Genomic DNA, 14,647 nt, shown 5'->3' on the forward strand with positions numbered 1-14,647 from the left:
GTTTAAGTCATCGAACCCACTTCTTCAATTTGGCTTTTAGTGTTCATGCCCCAAACTCATGAATCCTTATCTGACCCACATTTGAATCGGGCTGAGGGCCCGGCCTGAGTTACTATTTTCGGAATAAAAAATTGCAAAAAATATATATTTAAAAAAAAATTCGAATGTTTTTAATTTTATTTAAATAAAAAATAGTTTTTGAACAGTTTTTCTTAAAAGGTGTGGGAAAATCATCGGCCTAAGATAGTGCATAAAATTGAACAAGCCCTTACGGCTTTATCTTAGGGTCTTAATTATCCTCATATATAATTGCCCTTGAGTGTACGCTTACGATGAGATGATTATGGTATCCCCCTTAGCCTAATTAAGATTGTCATTTATTTATCTCTTAATGCTAGGTACTTATTTTTTCCTACAATTTATTTAATGCTTCCTTTAGTTGTTGATTGTTATTTTGATAATTGCGCATCTGCATAATCACCTCACATGTTAGTGGATAGGTATAAAATCAATCCAAACTGTCTGACAAAAATATTTTCTTTTAAAATGAATAAGATCAGGTACCGAAATGGCACTAATTGGTCAATTAGTGTAATCAAGTTTCTGACCCTAAATTCTTTGGTTGCGTAGGAGGTGTGGCATACTCGTGCCTCACTTGTTTCTAGCCGACCCCAATAGATTAGTGGCGACTCCTCATTGCAAAATTTTTAAAAAACACTCCAATGTCACGGGAGGTATGGGTTTGGGAGAGTTTGTGCTTAGCCATGAGCTAGGTCCATCCTTTAGGCAATACTTCTAAACCTACTTCCTCCCCGATGGTAGGTCACGACAAAAGTAGTTCATAAATTACGTGAACTATCCGATGGTTGTCTCTGATTTTAAATTAGCGGAAGAACGACATGGAGCATTTTCTATAAGTTCAACGATCCAATTGAATATGCACAAAAAATTCAAAGCTCACATTGTATATTGAATTAAATTTTAAGGATTATATTAAACATATTACAAATTTAGGGAATACATCCGACATTAGGATCAAAGAATTTACCACAAGAATCTCGCACTTTGTCACGGAACATTTGATCGGAAACCCCAATCCATCAATGCGCACATGAACCCATCACGAATTTAGAAGGCCTCACAAATTTAGAAAGCCTCCTCTTTGCACGAGGTGACAAATGCTTGGAATACAAACGAGACCATAAGTTCGCTCGCGGCATGGTCTGACCTCTTTCGAGAATGCGCTAATGCTACATATTAGACATGGGGAAATCTCGAGATCATTTTTGGGTCGAGGATCTGATCCAGGAGCCCGACTCGATTTGAGAGGCGGGAAGCAAAAAATATTCAAAAGCGAAAAACCACGGCCCCCATTTCCCCATTTTCCCCCTTCGATGATTCTCTCAAATCGATTTGCCGAAATGAGTAGGTTTTCTCATGGTCTTCTTCTTTGATTGTGTGGATTAGATTGGCCATATGGAAGTACCCTGTGATCTGGCGGACCTTCCGCCGGAGCTGATCACCGATGTATTGGAACGAGTCGCGAAGGAGTTGCTGCTCCGGCCCAGGTGCGTGTCCACACGGTGGCGTCGCTTGATAGACGAACGTTTCTTCAGTAAGTCGCCTTGTCTACCTCTTCGCCATGTTTTCCTCGAGCCTCTACCGTATCGGTCTGCGTCACCCGGATGACTTTGGGGAGATTGAGAACCCTCTCGGGTGGGAACGGATCGTGTTGCTAGGGTCTTGCCATGGCTTCCTTTGCATTTATAATGAGGACGACGGCCAGGTTACTATGTGGAATCCGTCCACTAGGAGTTGTCAGCGCTTGCTGAGATAGCCCCATAGATTGGGTCCTGTTTGCGTTTATGGATTTGGGTATGACGATAGGAGCGAAGAGTACGTGTTGTTGAAGCTGGTTCAGACCTTGGAGAATCCAGTTGTATCTGCAGTTAGCATTTATAGACAAAGAGCTAACGCATGGAGGCAGCTTCAGGATATTGCCATACTCTCTGGTTGATCTGCGCACAATGGGGGTTTTCTGGGCGGCCATCTGCACTAGATAATGAGACGTGACCCGATGCAGAATTCGGCAAAAGTGCTGGTGACTTTTGATATTCATACTGAAAACTCCGTGGAGGCACACCAGCTTAGTTTAGGTTTCCAATGTATTTGGCTGTCTTGGAGGGCATCTTTGCTTTATTACTTATTATGAGCAAGAATGGGGTGTTCGTGCGTGCGATTATCAGTGGATATTGATCAGAAGAATCACGGGAGAGTTTGTTCAGGATACGTGACTACTTAATGGATGGGGTGACTCGTGTCTCATTATCTAGTGGAGAACCCCATTTTGCTTGGCTCAACCAGAAAGTATGGCATCCCTGAAGCCGCCTCCATGTGTTAGCTATTTTTCTATAGATGCTAACTTCGGATACAATTGGGCTTCGCAAGGTCCGAAACACCCTTAGCAACACGTACTCTCTAGTCAGTCCATCATACTCAAATTCATAAACAAAAAGACCCAATCCACAGGGTATCTCAACATCTGCAGGTGGCAAGAGCCTAAAATCTCGGTCTCCATAGAGCAATGTGGTCGTGGTCCACATTAGAAATGCAAATACGTGATGGCAAGAACCTAGCAATCGGATTCATGGCCACCACTCTTTCTCATTCACGTCCATTAGGGAATCGATAGAGTAGAGTGTGACATCTCGATTCTATTTTCAATAAATTGAGACGGGCATTTCGTTGGCACGCATATAGTTCTTTTCCTTGAGTCGGCCACTCATGTGAAGACTAGTCTATCGGGTGAAGTCGTTAAGAAATTATAATGCATAAGACTCGAGAATTTGGCCAGGAAACGATCTTTCGACCGAGCTAATCTGCAATGGTCATTAGGCACAATTAAAAATCAATTAGAGATCGAAGATAGGTCGACTCGACAGAGGCATGTGATCAGGTGTGGGTGATTCCACCAGATCACACGATTCTTGTCGATAGGCACTGGACCGACTTTTCTATCAATTGGGTACCCTGTGTTCGTATTTGAAACCTTGAGATTTCCTCGACAACCGAAAGTCGGCAATGTTTCAAAGATGTATATTGTGGCTTGAGATGATCAACCACATGTCAAATGCATGAAAATTTCTAAAGGCTACCCGGTAGGTTGGGCCGCGCTAGTATCGTGCCAAAGTGAAATTAACCGTGGAATTAAGATCGAATTCAGAAATTGGAAGTACGGGCGTGTCGCAAATCGTTTAGGATCATTAATTCATCTTCGGAAGATTTTTCATGTAAGTAGAGTTTTTCGGCAAATTAATCAAGGTATGGCTAATTTGGCTCGAGAAATTAGTAGGCCCGCTTTTGGTCGCGCTTTTGGGACTTAAGTTGATTCTATGGACAAGTGAAGATGTGAATTGAAGTGTGGTGATGTTGGATTAATTTTATGATCTTCAATTTGATTCAATTAGAAGAGAATCATGTGAAATTGAATAATTGGTTGTACAAGAATTGAACCCCGGTGGAAAATGGAATTAAACCCATTGGAATAAGGTTGTGGGAGTTTTGAGTGAGTGGAGTATGACATCATGGATGATGTCATGGTGGGCCATTTTGTGGGATTAAAGAAAAAAAGAAAAAGAAAAGGGAATGGTCCCATCTCTCTCTCTCCCCTCCTTCTCCCTCCTCCCTCTCTTCTTCCTCTCTCCCGTCGCCTCTCTTCTCCATCTTCTTCTCCTTGCTTCTTCGGATCCAGCAACCGAAGAAGGCTCGATCGGAAGCCAGCAACCGCCACCAGCCGAAGCCTCGCCGTTTGTCCGTCACCGCCGCCACCGTGCCGTTCGCTCGCCTCGCCCGCTCGCCCGACCGGCCGAAGACCAGTTGCGAAAGTTGCGGCGTCGGAGGAGCCGCTCGCCACCCACGCTCTACTCGCCGTTGCGGAGTCATTTATCCTCGCCCGCGTCGTCTCGCCGCCGATTTGCCGTCCTTGTGCGCCGGCTGCCGCGCTTCTTGGCGGTCTTCTTGCCGGCTCGTCGTCCCAGCTGTTGTTCGTTCGTGCGGGAGCTGCCGGAGCTCCCTCCGGCCACCGTGAGGCCTCGCACGGCCGCCGCCTCCTTTGTCCAAGCCCCGCCAATCCTCCCTGCCGTTCCTCCGCCCGATCCGCCGCCGTGCGGCCCTTTCTCGGCCCCAAATCGAGGGCTGGAAAATGGGTATGGCAGCACCTATTTGGCCCGTTCGGCCGCCTCCCGAGCCTGGATGCTCGGCCCGCCTTGAGGAAAGTCGATCCCCTCGTCGTCCTCGTCGTTTTGTCCGCTCGGCTCGCTAATCCGGTGAGTTTAACTCACTAAATCTTGATTAGACGGTTAATGATGCCTAAGTATGCTTAGCCTAAGTTAAGTAAGCTTAGGTGGTTAAATTAGCTTATTTGGTTAGTGATTAGATTATGGTGTTTAATTAAGTTAAAGTGTGTTTAGTTTAAAGTTAAGTATGTTTATTTTTAATATAAAGCCTTGGTGTGACATAATAGGGTTTTAATTTTGAATTATTTAATTGCTTCGAAATTCTGGGAATTTATAATATTATATTAATTCCGAAATTATTAAAATATTATTATTTAAAAAAAAAACGGAAAAATTATGTTTGATCCCAGGTTGCTCGAATTTCGTGCCAATCATTTGCTATGTAGTTGGATTTTGAAATTGATGATTGGATATTATAAATTGAGTGTGGATCGTGAAAAATATGAATATTATTATTTAATTATTTTCGGAATAAATTTAATTATTTAATAAATTCCGAAAATTTTGTCGAGATCCTAAACTCTCGAATTTCGTGCCAATCGCTGCTTTGTGCATTTAGAATTTAATATTGATGATTGGTTGTGGCAAATTGAGTGTGATTGCGATATATAAGGACTCTTTATAAAATCCTAAGTGTGGAAATGAATGGGCGATTGGCCGTGATATGCCACCTGATAGAGGTCGCGCCCAGTGGGGCCGTGATATGCCACCTGATAGAGGTCGCGCCCAGTGGGGCCGTGATATGCCACCTGATAGAGGTCGCGCCCAGTGGGGCCGTGATATGCCACCTATTAGAGGTCGCGCCCAACCGGGCCGTAATCTACCACCTTTTTTTAAAGGTCGTGCCGAGTGGGGCCGTGATGCCACTAATTCAAATTTGGCCGAGTGGGGCCGTGATTGAGAGCAATGATTGATCTGCTAGAATGACATGTAATGTAATTTGAGTTGATTGATCCGAGACGATCCAAGTAGTTGAATTGTTATGATGATGTGATTGTGCCGCAGTTGTTTGGTTATCATGATTGCACGTGGTTGATTTATATAAATTGTGCTAACCTGCAGATAAAGGCTGAGGCGAGGTAAGTCTTTTGTGTGATGTGGCTAGGCCACCCGGGGCGTATTTTCTTTCTAATAGGGGTTTAGGGGGTTGAACTTGCTGAGACATCGTCTCATCCCGGTTGTGGGATTAAAATTTCAGGTCCCTGGTGGACGGAGCGACCAGATAGCTTTGGTTGGCCTTGAGGAGTTGAAGAGGTGAAGTCATAAGGATTGGAGAACGTGTCCGACTTGTAGGTCGTAGGACGGTTCTTTTTTTAAGAGCCACTCTTTTGTAGACTTTTGGCTGTAGGCTTCTGTTTGTAATTCTATTGATTTGTGAAAGTGTTATGTGGTGATTTTGCTTCCTGCTTTCCTATCCCGTATTTTATTGTCAGGGGTTTTATAATACGTTCCGCTTGCGCAATAATAAATGAATGGGGTCGGCGACACTACCTGGGAATGTCGCATTTGAATGACCATGGTGGGATGTTGACGCGCTCGGGGTTCGGGGTGTGACATAGAGTCTCGGGGGATCCACGCTGAAGAGGCAGAGGATCATGAACCGCTTGAGGTGCGAGTATATGAAGAAACAAGTTGCTGCTTCCTAGCATGCTATTAAATGGCTCTTCATCACGGGTAAGTAAATCGTACCAAATGAGAGTCTGATAGCAAAACTTGACGACGGTTCTAGGAGTGGTGCGAGATTCGGCAAAAGTGTTGGTGGCTTTTGATATTCGTACTAAGAGTTTGGCGGAGGTGGACCTGCCGAATGTTATAGACAATAGGCTTCGCATGGATTTGGCCGTCTTGCGAGAGCATCTTTTCCTTTCCATTTATGTTGAGCCAAGGCTGTCGATGTGTGGATTATGAGACGATATGGATCCAACCGACCAGGGGATCTGTTGTTCTCGCTACATGACCACTGGTGGAGTTTCCGACCTGTCCGGCCATTGGCTTACTTCCAGTATGACCATCGAGTTTTGGTGGAAGTGGGCAGTGAGACTAAGACTCTCGGTTAGTACAATGGTACAGATCAAGCCAAGCAGTTCCATATGAACGGCATGCCAAGCTCCTTTGTAGCAGCAACTTGTTTGTGGTATTAACGAACTGCCAAGATAGGGGTAAGTACTTTGTGAAAAGTAGCTAGTTTTTTCGTGTTGAACTATCTCAGATTCTTCGTAGACATACCTTTAATAACCTGGTTAGCATAGTGGATTTTGCTTGAACTGCTTCCTCCTTCTTGCATGTTTGTGAAAAATGTTTGTGAAAATGTGAAGCGAAAGAAAAAATTTTCCACGGCTTTTGGGATGGAACGAGGAAATTGATGTGAACACGATGAATATCCCACTTAAGGGCAGCTCTTTCTAGAGGAAGAAGAGTTGTTCAATTGATGTGAGGGACGATGGGATCCTCTCTCTTTTGTGGACAGGATAACTTTTAGGAAGCCAATTTACCAAAAAAAAAAAACACTTTTAGGAAGTCAAGGAGATTGCTAATGTAGTTTTGTGATCTAATTAATTTGAAAATATGGACAAAAAATGAAGGAGATGATTGAGATATAAGGGGAACTAATGTGGGAATTGGGAACTTGGAATTGAAGATTACATTCCAAATTATGTTTCACAAACACATAGTTTTTATTTATATTTTTACTGATGAAAGAAAGAATAAAGCTGTTTGAAAAGGAGAATCCCTGTTATGGAAGGGGAGTTTATGCATAATGCTTATGAGGAGAACACATTCACTAAGGTTTCTGTGGAAACAATAGGTTAGAGAACATCTAAGAGCTAAAACAGCCAAAAAAGAAAAAGAAAAAGAAAACATTTTTCATTGCTCTAATGCGTAGCGTACCAATAAATAGGAATGAAGTTCCCTTCATCGCAATTAATGTTCCATTCAACATGTTAGGTTTGAGACTACGGAAATTAAGGGAAAATGATGTATGTTAGTCTATTCTGGTCATATTCCATCCATCGTACCGTTATGGCTGCTTAATGATAGATTTAATTGTCAGTCTGCTTGGTCTAGTAGCAGGGAACTGATACCTGCCATTAGTTATCACTGTTATATAATGTCTGCAAAATATTGTCTCTGGTAAATATTTTGGTGACTTGGCTTACTCGCACCTCTCATTTTCACTCTTGTTGTTGATCTTTTAGTTAATTAGAAACTGCCTTCCTCTTGTCCACATATGACTCCTGAGCTAATGGAGGCATGGTTGTGCAAGGGCAGTGAATTATCCCTTTGAGCTGTGATTACTCTGATAAGTGAATTTGCTAGAATATAACTTAATCTGGGTTGTCAATTTCTAAAGCAAGATTGTCGTGTTTTGGAGGCAGGCAAAAATTTGTTGTATCTAACTAATGTACTTAAGCATCGGATAGTGCTTTTCTCTTCTAGGTAAAATGTCTTATGATGACGCATGCTGTCTTGGCCCATTTGTATGACATGGTCATGGAGAAATGAAACGTGAGCAGAAGTTATAGCTTAACTAGTATGATGGCATTATGACAAATGCGAAAACTGCAATAGAATTAAAATTGAGAAGAATAAAAGACGACACTGATTTATGTGGAAAACCTTTGCAGGAAAAACTACGGAAAGAGGAGAAGCAAAATCCACCATAAAAATTCAAGAATTACAAAAAGTGCCTCGAGAGAATTGTCATGTTTGTCTGATGCTGTCAATGCATATTTGCCATACTTGTGTTGAAAAATGTCAATGTTAGTGGCTTTTTGTTTCTGAACTTCTTTAAGATGCGGATTCAACTTCCCAGGATGACTCTGTTTGCTTAAAGATGTTGATATTTGTGGGTAGACTTACCAACTTGTCACAGATGAAACTTTCCACTTTTTCTGGCTGCAGTAGTGTATCTTTGCTTTCTTATGCTATGCCCTGAACAATATAAGTTTTATCTATTACTTCAATGCGCTATGTCTTTTTTGGGCTCTCGTTGGAATCCGATCCGAGAACCTCTAAGTGGAAAACACGGTTTCTGAGTATGTTACAATGGTACCTCAAATCTAGATATATGAAATGACCAATCTTTGTACATGGTATGGCAGCAACTGAACTACGGCCAAGTCGTGTGATGTGGTTGCCGTGACTATTATATTTCGTGATGCAGACTCTGAGGTCCGAAAACCATATGAAAACTGCAGCATCCCTTTTCACGGTCGAACCTGTTTGTTGGAGCCAACACCTAATATAATAATAAGAAGCCAAAGAGAAGTGTGCTGCAGCGCCACTTCTTAAACCGCCAAAGAAGAGAATTCTTGAAGAAGCCACGAGCTGATCAAGAAAAGGGGGGCACACATTATAAGATATTATAGGAGCTTCAAGAAGCAGAAAAGCAAGCTTCAACCGGCTAACTTGAACGTGAAGGAAAAGTTGCAGCCCACAATTGTTGACTCCTTAGCCAAGAAGAAAAGTTCAACTTCAGCTCTTGCATGTTGAAGTCAAAGGCGGTAGAGTCCAGGCGGTGGAAGATGTCTATAAATAGGGCTTGGGAGTGCAAACGCAAGGCAGGCCACACGAGCTGAGAGAAGAAGAGATTAAGACACAGTCTGTCAAGAGAGAAACCAAGGTGTGAGCCTCAGGAGGCACTGCAGCCTCAGAGCAAGTTATCCCTTCGTGATCGAGAAGGGAGAATAGAATAGTTGAGTGTGCTTGAGTGTGAGTCTTTTGTACGTGGTGTGAGAGAGAAAATATATTGTAACAGATTGTTTATTTTGAGTGTTATACTTATACCGCAATTTTAGTATAACCAGTGTCTTGAGTCATCTATTACAATTCTCTCGTGTAACCACCACGCATATTTTATAAGCTGCATACTCTACAATTAATATTAGAGCAAAGGATTGCATATCCTACAGTTTGGAAAAGCCGTATTGCATGGTTTCGTGTATGAATCGCCTGCAAATTTCCTCCGACAATGAAACTCAATTAGTTTCTCAGGGATGAATGATAACCATCTTGTTTCAGAAATAGGTTCTGGAAGAAAAATAGATATTTCTATTTCTATTTCTAGAAGAATTTCTAAGCAAAAATAATCTTTTGATAATGATATAATTTTTTTCTTTTCGAATGGCGGTGGACCGACGATCGGTGGTGGCAGGCGGACGGTCGTCGATGGCGACGGATGAAGGACCGGTTGATGAACAATAAAAGAATTTTTATTTCTCATTTCTATTCCGAAATAGAGAAGTCTGATTTTTATTCCAAATTTATTTCGGAATAAGAATCTATTTTGAAATAGAAAAATAAAATGAGTTTACCAAACGAATTTCTATTTTAGAAATATGTTTGAAATAGAAAAATTATTTTTGAAATAGAAACAAAGGTTTGTCATACACCCCCTTGTTGAATGCACCCCTCCTATTTCTTGCAACGGAGACCAACGGAATGGACAGGTGGAAATGACGGTCAAATGGGTGATGTAGCAGAGATAGAGGGGCACTTGGAAACAATGACACGATAAGTCAGGGTTAAACAAAAATAAATTTCGATTTCAAATAACTAAGGGACAAGTTTTAGGTTAAAAGTCCTGCCCCTGATCATCATGGGATCAAGTTTAATATTGTTTTAGTTACAATTGCTCACACTTGAATGTTTTTCACGCTTAGACTTAAGCCTAAAATAAATAGACAAAGGCAATTTAAAACTCACCATGTATAGAACTCCGCACACCATCGAAAGTGTCACTGTCAGGGCTTCGTCCTTCGTCCTTCGTCCTTCGCGACTGTCCTATGGAGTCCACCGTGCGGCTACTGTAAAGAAGAAACCCCACGACCTCTCGTGAGCACTCTTTTCGTCGGCACAAAGGGACACGAAAGTCCTTCCGATATCGTGCAGTAATATGGAAGCAAGAGTCCTTAATGTCAAATTGCTGGATAATTTATGGAGAATGCCACCACCAGAAAATAACTAAATATGTATAATAGAATATGTGAACTCTTTTACGTGATATCTTGAAATTTGACCCATTTCGAAATATATGAAATGATTATTTCATTAATGCATTGATAGTTAATTTACTCTGAACTGATCACTTACGAGAGTCTCGCACTTTATCATTGAATGCTCGATCCAAACCCCCCAGTTCACACACACAAGTACGAACCCATTGCGGGAGCCTCTCATTCAGAAAGCCTCTTCTCTTCGCACGAAGTGGCAAATGCTCGGAATACAAACCCGATCAGAGTTTCGATTGTGACATGATCCGACCGACCTCTTTCGAGAACGGTCGTTCGATCAAATGGCAAACCTGATTGGATAGGACTCTTTATGGGAAAAGGGGGCACGGTGATTTAGGAAGAAAAATTGGGCGTGCGCTGTCCTTCGTTTTCCTCGCCTTCCACGGCAAAAAGCGCGGGAACCGACTCCCGCGCGAAAAAAGGCCAAATGGATTGGGCCCCCAAAAAAAGGCTTTATCATCTATGAAATCCCTAATTCCACCTCGAACATCCCGATCCCGGAATTGAATCCCTCCCCCACGATTGGCTCCTCGAAAAGCCCATGGAGCTCGACGCCCCCGATGGCGAGGCGCGCACGGTGGTGTGGCCAGGCCGCCGCCGCTGCCGGAATCTACTTCGCGATGGTCAATCACGGCGTGCTCAGGTCCGGCTTCTGCGACGGTGCCAACTTCGGCTTCGTGCAATCGCTCGGGCTCCGGTCGGTCATGTGAGTGCTATGGCGTTGTTGCGGCGGACGGCTGTTTCTTTCGGCACAGTCTGCCCGGCCGTAGCCGTGTGTATGTGTGTGTCTTGAATGTGGCCTGATTGTGGTCAGTGTTTTTGCGGGGTTGTTGCAAAGTAGGAAATCTTAATTGTTGGGGAATACTGGGTGTAATGCAAATGTTGTTTGCTAGTGCTGTCTCTGTGTTATCATCTCCATTTGTTCGTTTGCTGAGTATATCGGTTGGACGTTTTGAGGCGTCCAGCGCTTGCCACTCTCATTTTCTTTGCTGGAAAAAGAGAACGGATCGGCCAATTTTCAAAGCCGTCACTTGCAACCACTGTGGTATCAATTTATTATTGATTCGTTGAGTGTTTAATAATGATTGAGTATTCTTGTAATCATCCATTTGTATGATAGTAATTTAGATTAAAATAAATTCAAACTACCTGTAAAGACATTTTTGAAAATAAAAAGAATGATATCGAAAGGGTATTAGAAAAATCTAGTGTAATTAAGTTCCCGTATCCAAAGTCTCTAGTTCGTAGGAGTAATTTTTTTTTTCCGTTATTTTATTTAGGTATCTAGTCGACCTACCATAAACTGATTAGTGACGACTTTTAGATAAAATTCATTTAAAAAAAACTTGAATCTAAGTCGCGAATTGATATAAATTTGGAAGAGCCCGAGCTAAGTTTAGACTTAATAATCCATTAGCCAAACCCTAGGTGGTCCAACTCGCTTCGGGAGGTCGCAACAAAGATGTTTCCTTGTTATTAGGATTCTCGATAGCATTTCAATATGGAAAGACGTTGATGTTGTTTTCCTTAATTCCAACTAGCATTTTGATGTTGATTAGCAATTGTACTCCGACCACTGTGACTAGCTGATGCTTGGAAGTGAACCAGTTCATGAGAATGAGGGCGTTGCTAGTAACTCAAACAATATCCATCACGTTTTGCCTTACCACCAACCTTACGCTTTCATCCATAATTCAACCCTCAAGCTGTCACGCTGAATGAGTCAATTTATGGAGCCGTCCATTCTAAAAAAGTAACAATTTAAGAAGAAAAATTACTAAAAAATGGATTCTAGGTCAGGTGGAGTAAAGATAGCTAAATTTGTATTGTCCATAAATGAGTCATTTTGGATTGGGTCATTTTCAACTCTATCCGATTTCGATTTGATCCACTCATTTGACGAGCCTACTAGTGGGCTACAAACCCAATTGCTTTGATTTGCCGCATTTCTATTGTTAGCTAGCCAATCCTCATAAATGGCATAAGCTTATGACATTATTACTTCTAATCAGTTCGAAACTTTCAATCTAACATTTTGTACAGGAAAAAATAGTTGAAACCCGGGATTTATAATTACAACTCGGAGTAGGAGGAGCACTCACGTAGAACCGGATGCATGAACACTTACTATTGAAATTCACGGCTGCTCTCAAAAGAGAAGAGGGTCACATAGCCTAACTTAAAGAGTCGAGCTTTATTATTTCCCTTCATAAATTTGGTATTTATTTGCTGGTTAGCACAGTTTTGCGATGGGAGATGTGAAAATGTATTATTAAGCTCCAAATTCTTCTCACTTCCCAACGCTATCACAGTTATGGTCTACGTTCATATCTAATCTGTTGAATTGAACGGATCAAGATATGGCGTATAAAGCAGGAAGCAAGTGTTTTTAACATTCACTTGTAAGCAAATATCTTGTTCTGTCGAAGTACAATCCTGGATCTAGCATTAATGCTGCGGTGCGTATCTGCTTTTCTCAGTCTATGATCTAACCAATGGATTTTCCACTTTCGGACAAGAAATTCTTGGCAGATCAACGAGCCTTGTGCACTTTCGAGTTAAGTTGAGCTTGTTAACCTGACTTGACATTTACATTCAAACTAGGAAGTCTGACGTTCGGAAACTTCACAGGTTAGACATAGGCGTCATCATCGCAGATCATCGGATAAATTAGTGATGGTTCATCTCTCATCAACCCTTTGTCGGTATTTCTGCACAGGTCATCGCCAATTGTGCTGCTCGGCATCCGTTCGCTTCTTCTGACAGGAATGAGACCGATACGAACCCAAGTTCGCATTTTACTTGTGCTGGAGTTGGAAGAACGATAACCCAACTGCGAGCAGTCAAAGGAATGATCGGAGTACCCATCCTTCCAGCTCGAATGGTCAACTTATCGAAGAAAATAGTAGGATTGAATCAGGAAGGATGCACGTCCGTATATTATGCTGAACTGTTAGGCATCAGATAACGGTAGAATGTGATTTTAATGTTAAGTCTTTTAACTTCTATTTTGGAAAAAGGAGAATTGTTCCTAGCTTCCCAAAAAGGTTTAGTTAATCATCATTATAAGCGAAGCGATAGGCTCTACTATGGGCCGGGGCGAAATCAGACGGGGCCTGCAGTGCTTCCTTGTAAGTTGTCTCCATTTATGACTTTGTGGTATTTGCGCTTTCAATCCTATTGCGCAGTGCATTAGCAGTTCGATTCGGGATGACGAAGAAAGCAAAACAGTAGCATACAAAGCCCCATCGAGTCGCCAATTCTCCCCCGCTCGAGACTGTCGTTCCGCATCAATAATTCTATCATACGATCACGACACTACCCAATTCCTAAAAATGTCTGGTACTCCGGGCATCACAAGCCGTATCCGGACCTTTTTTGGGGCGCATCCTGACAGAACTCATGTGGGAAAAGCAAAGGACCCTTATGGAAAAGAGGTCGACTGGGCAACTTGTGATTCACGCTTCTTTCAGGGAAAATGATCATCTTTTTGGCGAGTGTTGGGAGGTCGAGATCTGTGTTGTTGACCAGGACTTGCCGAGGAGGAAAGGGAAAGTGTAAGGAATCTCGTTGCCGACGCATCATCCACCAACGTTGAAAAACACAGCACGCCAGTCACTTTCGAAAGGTCCCGATATAAACGAACTAATAGCAGAGCCTCCTTTCCGAGCGGGGTAGGCGTACTCCTGGAAAGACAAGGGACGAGCATTTGTCACGATCTCAAGTCGATATGCTCGACAGCCAAGCAGTTCAAAGGTACAACCGTGTCGCGGTGGCTCGTCCTCAGGACGCCCGGGCTTTACTAGCCCGGTCGAATTTCCCCATCAACAGCTCATGCATGTCATGGAGTTGGCAGATGAGCGCGGAACTTTCGCATCCGCAGGCACAATACCCTTTTGGCCTGGCAAGCAGCTTGGCCGGGATCGAGGTGGACGGATTTTACACTCTCTCCATGATAATGATTGTTCTCATGTCGATCCAATAAAATTGAATAGAACTGATTTGAAATCAATCAACCGATAGAATGTGAGATTTTGTAAGATTACTGTAAACTTTTCTAAGAGCTTATAATATTTAAAATAATAAAACATACTTTTATCTAACAACTTAAAACCTCACAAAATCTCTCATACTATTGGAGCTGAAGCTCAATTCAAATCTTTTCGAACCATTAATCCAGTTCAATTCCCTTTTGAACTTTTCGGTTTGATTTGGTGCCGAGACGGTGAAACCAAGTCAAGTTAATTTATCAATTTCCTTAGTTTCTAGGAATCATCGTTTGAACCATTTTACTATTCACAGCGTCATCCGTCGCCTAAAGTTTAGTACAAATTTGAC

General features: G+C 42.3%; 1 long non-coding RNA gene across 1 annotated transcript; it reads left to right on the forward strand.

Moving 5' to 3' along the window:
• The first annotated feature begins 1,358 nt into the window (after nucleotides 1–1,358).
• On the forward strand, nucleotides 1,359–9,099 carry LOC120289613. Its single transcript, XR_005547668.1, has 2 exons — nucleotides 1,359–1,615; nucleotides 8,461–9,099. It is a non-coding gene; the product is annotated as an uncharacterized LOC120289613 (long non-coding RNA).
• Nucleotides 9,100–14,647: the final 5,548 nt, after the last annotated feature.

The sequence above is a fragment of the Eucalyptus grandis genome, chromosome 11 (genome assembly GCF_016545825.1).
Source record: "Eucalyptus grandis isolate ANBG69807.140 chromosome 11, ASM1654582v1, whole genome shotgun sequence".
Taxonomy (NCBI): domain Eukaryota; kingdom Viridiplantae; phylum Streptophyta; class Magnoliopsida; order Myrtales; family Myrtaceae; genus Eucalyptus; species Eucalyptus grandis.